The following is a 7983-nucleotide window of genomic DNA, read 5'->3' on the forward strand; positions in this document are numbered from 1 at the left end:
CTCTCTCTCTCTCTCTCTCTCTCTCTCTCTCTCTCTCTCTCTCTCTCTCTCTCTCTCTCTCTCTCTCTCTCCCCCCCTGCAGTGCATCAGGGGTCCAGCAGAGGGCGCTACAGGATCTCACACTTCTCCCTGAACTAAATACATACACATACTGCATATATTACACCAAATACATACACATACTGCATATATTACACCACACACATACACATACTGCATATATTACACCACACACACACTGCATATATTACACCAAATACATACACACACATACTGCATATATTACACCAAATACATATACATACTGCATATATTACACTAAATACACATACTACATATATTACACTAAATACATATACACACTGCATATATTACACTAAATACATATACACACTGCATATATTACACTAAATACATATACATACTGCATATATTACACTAAATAAATACATGTACTGCATATATTACACTAAATACATACATGTACTGCATATATTACACTAAATACACATACTGCATATATTACACTAAATACATACACCCCAAAATAGAGTCTACCAATCAGGACTATCCTTACCCCAAGATAGAGTCTACCAATCTGTGACGGGATGCGGGGAGAAGGACCTAAATGCAGCACAAGGAGGCAGGAATATGCCGGTAAACAGAGGGTTTATTACAACAGTTCACAGGGGGAAATGAAGGCAAAGGCCAAACAGAAATACAACCGGTACGGGGAGAAGAGGAGTCCAAACGAAGGTCCAAACGGGAGCCGGAGAAGACACACGGATTACACGGGGAAGGTCCAAACGGGAAACACTGGAAGTCACAGGGAAACAGGCTGGAACACAGTGACTAGACGGAGCTGACAGAACGGAATGATCAGACGAAGCACAAGGGGAGCACAGACCTTAAATACACCAGGTAATTAGACAACAAGAGGCAGGTGACGAGAGGGTGGGGAAACAGGTGGAGAACATCAGGTAATCACAGGAGCGGGATAACAAGGAGAGCGAGCCTGGAGGAGAGACAGGACAGAAAACAGGTTTCAAAATAAGACAAAATGCGAAACATACAGACGCTTACCGGGGGGATGAGACAGGACCAAGCACACGGGACCGCGGAAAACACAGAGATTCACAGGGAGGCAGAAACTGGAAAACAAACCCAACAAAAGCCCCAAACCACAACAGTACCCCCCCCCCCCCCCCCCCCCCCCCCCCCCCCCCCCCCCCCCCCAAAGACAGATTCCAGATGTCAAACAAAAACCCCAAAACGGAACAGAAAACAACCCGGAGAGGGCAAACCACAGACTGGAGAGAGGGGGACCGAGGACCAGGGGACCTAGGACACAGGGAAGCGGGGGCAAAAGGCACTAGGGACAGAAGAAAACACGGGGAGCAAAGACTGAGAAGGAGGGAGCGAGAGAGGGACAATGGAGGAGGGAGCGAGAGGGACAGAGGAGGAGGGAGCGACCGGAAGGAGGAGACCAAGTAAGAGGAGATGGGGAAAGGAAATGAAGGAGAGGGCAAAGAAGGGACAAGACGGAGACTAGAGGACGCAGGAGGGAAGAAAGGATGGGACAGAAGACCAGACAAAGAGAAGGCACTAATGGCGGGCACAAGGAAGTCCAGAACAAGGGCCGAGACCAGTGAGCGAGGGACCAGAGGAGAGAAAACCGAGGGGAGACAAAGGGCAGGGACGCAGGGAGAGAGCGAGCGTGACACAAAGAAAGACACAGAGAACAAGGCAGACAGAGGAGGGGAAAAAGACAGAGCGGGAGAACCACAGAGAAGACAGACAGACAGAAGGAGCAACAGAGACAGAGCAACGGAGACAGGGCGAGGATAAAAAACAGCAAGGGATTTGAGGAGAGGGACAGAGAAAGGGAGCCGAAAAGGAACTAGGGGTAGGTACAGAGAGAGAGCCAGGTCTGTCTTAATGTGGGGTCAGAGGGGTCTGTCCTAATGTGGGGTCAGAGGGGTCTGTCTTAATGTGGGGCCAGAGGGGTCTGTCTTAATGTGGGGCTAGAGGGGTCTGTCTTAATGTGGGGCAAGAGGGGTCTGTCTTAATGTGGGGTCAGAGGGGTCTGTCTTAATGTGGGGCCAGAGGGGTCTGTCTTAATGTGGGGCTAGAGGGGTCTGTCCTAATGTGGGGTCAGAGGGGTCTGTCTTAATGTGGGGTCAGAGGGGTCTGTCTAACTGCTGGGCCAGAGGTGATTGTGGAGCTTTCCAACTCCGAAGGCTTTTTTAATTCTCCATCAATTTCCGTTGAACTGCCTATATTCAAAATCTACACAGCTGACTTCTTGCCCTAAAACATCCTAAAATAAATTTACTGATTTAATAATTGACGTAAATTGTGAAGATCTGTGTACCGGAAACCATCCGCTCTTTACACCCAAATTGAATGTTGGGATACCGGCCCGGCCAAGTTCACACAAGTTACCATCCGATGTATCCTCGGTAAAACGGGCGTGTTGAGATCTCATCCGGGGATTTTAACTGTTCTGTTTCTGTCCGAAATGCTAACTTGTGTTATGGGTCAGTACTTTGGCCACCAAACATGACGTTTCACAAGAACACAAGGACACGGATTGAGAAACGCCCAGAGCCTACCAATCAGGACTAACCTTACCCAAAGATAGAGTCTACCAATCAGGACTAACCTTACCCCAAGATAGAGTCTACCAATCAGGACTAACCTTACCCCAAGATAGAGTTTACCAATCAGGACTAACCTTACCCCAAGATAGAGTCTACCAATCAGGAGTAACCTTACCCCAAGATAGAGTCTACCAATCAGGAGTAACCTTACCCCAAGATAGAGTCTACCAATCAGGACTAACCTTACCCCAAGATAGCCCCAGTTAGAATTCATTCCACCCAAATAGAGACCACATTGTGTGGGGGTCACTCCTTCCAATTACCCTGAACCATCAGAACACACAGGAAACCCCCATCACTTGGTTCAGCCTTGTGATGTCAGTGATGACATCATCAATATGAGACACGAACCAGAAAGGCTCTGTGGCTCCTCCCCAAACATTTCTGCCTGGTGGATCAGCAACGAAACAAGAGAAGGTGGGTAGGAAGAAAGCTGCACTTTAACACACACACACACGCACAGTGTGTGTGTGTGTGTTAAAGTGCACACACACACACACACACACACACTGTGCGTGTGTGTATGTATGTGTGTGTATATATAAATATACACACACATACATACACACACACACACAAGCAGGTACACACAAAGAGATACACACAAACAAACAAACACACACCCACCAACCTACATTCTTGCAGCAGGTGGAGCCGGTGACGTTTCTTTGAGTTCACTCTAAGAACAGCTGATAGGTTCAGGTGTGTTCCTGTGGACCAATCACAGCGTCCTCACACTTTACTGCAGACATAATACACAAACACACACACACACACACACACTGACACACACTCACTCACACGCTGTCATACAGAGCTGGGAGAGAGTGTTTGTGTTTGGAGGAGTGTACGGCAAGGTAAGAGCTGCTGGTTGAGTCCAATGTTCTCTCTGTGTGTGTGTGTGTGTGTGTGTGTGTGTGTGTGTGTGTGTGTGTGTGTGTGTGTGTGTGTGTGTGTTTTTGTGTTTGATTTTGTGTGTACATGTCGGCGGCTGATATTTTTGTAACACACTGTTCGCTCAGGTGTGTTTTTATATTTGTTTCTACCGGAGATACAAAGTACAAATACTTTGTTACTGTACTTTAGTAGATATTTCCGATAGTTTTACTTTAGTAGATTAGATTAGACTAACTTTATTATCATTACACAGGTACATGTACCTGTAAAAGGCAACGAGATGCAGTTTGGGTCTAACCAGAAGTCGAATAGCAGTAAGTGCATGACATGGATATGTACTGGATAAATATAGAGATGAATACTATCATAAACAGAATTTTACAAATGGGTTTGTCCTATGACGATAACTAAAAAAAAAACTAGTATTGTGAGCAAGATTTACAGCAGGATGTGTACTGAATATAATATACAGGTGGATTTACTATGAGTAGAATTTTTACAGATATGTACAATGAGCATGATATACAGATGGTTTACAGGTGAATATACAGGCGGCTATTATTATAGACAGGATTTTTACAGATAGATGTAATAAGTTAGGCTAAAATGAGCAGTATAACAGTGGATTTAAAGGTAGTACAAATAAAGTTTGGACAGAAGCTATCCAAATTAAAGGACAGCCGAGATGTGGATCCCCAGAAACCTGAAACTTGAGACACGCTCGACAGAACATCCCATTGATGTGGGTGGTGTCGTGCATGCCTCTTGACTCTTTTCTGAAGTCCACGATGAGCTCCTTGGTTTTGGTGGTGTTGAGGAGCTGGTTATTTTCAGTGCACCATGTGGCCAGGTGCTGGATCTCCTACCTATAGGCAGTCTCATCGTTGTTGCCGATGAGACCAATCACCGTAGTGTCGTCCGCAAACTTGATGATGGAATTAGATTCGTACACAGGCTTGCAGTCGGAGGTGAAGAGGGAGTAGAGAAGGGCTTAGCACACAGCCCTGTGGTACACCAGTGTTGAGTGTGATGGATGTGGAGCAGTTGGAGCCTGATCGGAGATTCTGGGGTCTGTTGGTCAGGAAGTCCAAAATCCAGTTGCACGTGGAGTGGTGATGCCCAGGTCTCCAAGTTTGGCTAATAACTTAGCCGGGATGATGGTGTTGAATGCTGAGCTGAAGTCAACAAACAGCATTTGAGCATAAGTGTTCTTATTGTCCAGATGTGTGAGCACAGAGTGCAGTGCCATGGAAACCGCATCCTCTGTGCTCCTATTGCTACGGTAGGCAAACTGGTGTGAGTCCAATGTTGATTGTAGTGAGTCTTTTAGGTGTGCCAGGACCAGCTGCTCAAAGCACTTCATTACGATGGGTGTGAGTGCTACAGGGCGGTAGCTGGGTGTTTTGGCACTGGCACAATGGAAGTGTATTTACAGCATGTTGGTACGGCTGCTTGGGCGAGAGACGGGTTGAAAATGTCTGTAAAAACCCCAGCGAGCTGCTCTGTACATGGCCTGATGTACATGGTACGCGTCCAGGGATGTTATCTGATCCAGCAGCCTTGTGCGTGCTGATCCTGCTCAGTGCCTTGCAGAGATCTGTGGAGGAGAGTGTGATTGGCGGGTGGTCAGCTAGGGGTTTGAGCTTGGTGGCAGTTTCTCTGTTGTCTCTTTCAAAGCGAGCATAAAAGTCATTAAGCTCATTGGGGGGTGGATTGAGTTGGTTTGTAGTCACTGATGGCCTGATAGCCCTGCCACATGCCTCGAGGGTCAGCGTTGGAGAAGTGTCCCTCTATCTTCAGCTTGTAGCAGTGCTTGGCCTCTTTGATGCCCCTTTTCAGATTTGCTCTGGATGTGCTGTAGGCCTGTGGTAGGTAGTGTTGCGGGTCTTCAATAGGAGTCGCACTTTCCTGTTCTTACCATGGCTTCTGATTTGGGTATGTGGTGATCTGCTTCTGGGTTGTAACATTTTCTATGGGGGTGCTAATATAATCCAGTACAGAGGAGGTGTAGCAGTCAGGGACCGTGTGAGAGCCACTGGTTGCTTGAGAAGTCTTTGTGTAGAAACCTTTCCTGAAGTGATGAATCTGCTCCTGCAGGCCACACCTTGATGGTCTTCACTGATGGCTTCACACGGTTGATGAGAGGTGCATATTTGGGGGTGAGGAACAAAGAAAGGTGATCTGACTGTCCCAGGTGGGGGAGGGGTGTCGCGACGTAGGCTCCAGCCTTGTTTGTGTAAACATGGTCTAAAGTTTTGTTTCCTCTGGTGGGACAAGAAACATGCTGGTGAAATTTTGGTAGCACTGACTTTAAGTTTGAATGATTAAAATCACCAGCAACAATAAACGCAGATTCCGGGTGAACGGTCTGTTGTTTCCTGACGGCTGCGCGAAGGTCTTTCATGGCAGACCTGGCCTCAGCGTCCGGGGGAATATAGGCTGCAGTGATAATAGTAGAAGTGAACTCCTGTGGTAGATTGACCGGTCTACATTTAACCATGAGAAACTCAAGGTTAGCTGAACAATGTCTCCCAACAAAGCAGAGTTTGTGCACCAAGCTTTGTTAGTGTAAATGCACAGTCCACCACCTCTGGTCTAACCGGAGCCATCTAGTGTTCTATCCGCCCGGAACGTGTGGCGTCCCGCTAGCTCAATAGCATTGTCCCATACTCGCTGTTTAACCATCTTTCCGTGAAGATCATGACATTACAGTTCAGAAGTCTCTTGCTGTGTGTAATGCTGAGTCGGATCTCCTCCATTTTGTTCATCAGCGACCGTACATTGGCAAGGAGAATGCTGGGTAAAGAGAGCCAGTGTAATGTTAGCTTTATCTTAGCTATTAGTCCTCCGTGCTTTTACTCCACACATTTAACACGAATATCGGTTACTACACGTCATAGTTTACACAATATTTTAATATTAAAGTAAAGTTCTAATAACTATAATATCTTTCTAACAGTAAAGTCTTTATTAGTACAGTAAAGTCTTTAGTATTACTGTAAAGTCTTATTACAGTAAAGTCTTTATTATTACTGTAAAGTCTTATAACTGTAAAGTCTTTATTACTGTAAAGTCTTTATTATTACAGTAAGATCTTTATTATTACTGTAAAGTCTATTAATACTGTAAAGTCTTTATTATTACAGTAAAGTCTTTATTATTACAGTAAAGTCTTTATTATTACTGTAAAATCTATTAATACAGTAAATTCTTCATTATTACTGTAAAGTCTTTATTATTACTGTAAAGTCTTATAACTGATAAGTCTTTATTATTACTGTAAAGTCTTTATTATTACAGTAGAGTCTTTATTATTACAGTAGAGTCTTTATAATTACAGTAAAGTCTTTATTAATACAGTAAAGTCTTTATTATTATTGTAAAGTATTAATACAGTAAAGTCTTATAACTGTAAAGTCTTTATTATTACTGTAAAGTCTTTGTTATTACAGTAAAGTCTTTATTATTACTGTAAAGTCTATTAATACAGTAAAGTCTTTATTATTACTGTAAAATCTATTAATACAGTAAATTCTTCATTATTACTGTAAAGTCTTTATTATTACTGTAAAGTCTTTATTATTACTGTGAAGTCTTTATTATTACAGTAGAGTTTTTGTTATTACAGTAGAGTCTTTATTATTACAGTAAAGTCTTTATAATTACAGTAAAGTCTTTATTAATACAGTAAAGTCTTTATTATTATTGTAAAGTCTATTAATACAGTAAAGTCTTATAACTGTAAAGTCTTTATTATTACTGTAAAGTCTTTATTATTACAGTAGAGTCTTTATTATTACAGTAGAGTCTTTATTATTACTGTTAAGTCTTTATTATTACAGTAAAGTCTTTATTAATACAGTAAAGTCTTTATTATTACTGTAAAGTCTATTAATACAGTAAAGTCTTCAGTATTACAGTAAAGTCTATTAATACTGTAAAGTCTTATTACAGTAAAGTCTTTATTACTGTAAAGTCTTTAATATTACTGTAGTCTTTTTTATTACTGTAAAGTCTTTATTATTACTGTAGTCTTTATTATTACAGTAAATTCTTTATATTACAGTAGAATCTTTATTATTACAGTAAAGTCTATTTATACAGTAAAGTCTTCATTATTAAAGTAAAGTCTATTAATAGTGTAAAGTCTTATTACAGTAAAGTCTTTATTATTACTGTAAAGTCTTTATTATTACTGTAAAGTCTTTATTATTACAGTAGTCTTTATTATTACAGTAGAGTCTTTATTATTACTGTTAAGTCTTTATTATTACAGTAAAGTCTTTATTAATACAGTAAAGTCTTTATTATTACTGTAAAGTCTATTAATACAGTAAAGACTTCATTATTACAGTAAAGTCTATTAATACTGTAAAGTCTTATTACAGTAAAGTCTTTATTATTACTGTAAAGTCTTTATTAC

At 42.0% G+C, this 7983-nt stretch overlaps 1 protein-coding gene across 1 annotated transcript in view; it reads right to left on the bottom strand.

Moving 5' to 3' along the window:
- LOC117956049 (arf-GAP with Rho-GAP domain, ANK repeat and PH domain-containing protein 1) overlaps positions 1 to 7983 on the bottom strand; it is a 31475-nt gene that overhangs the window by 21921 nt on the left and 1571 nt on the right. The window lies entirely within an intron of this gene.

The sequence above is a fragment of the Etheostoma cragini genome, chromosome 13 (genome assembly GCF_013103735.1).
Source record: "Etheostoma cragini isolate CJK2018 chromosome 13, CSU_Ecrag_1.0, whole genome shotgun sequence".
Taxonomy (NCBI): domain Eukaryota; kingdom Metazoa; phylum Chordata; class Actinopteri; order Perciformes; family Percidae; genus Etheostoma; species Etheostoma cragini.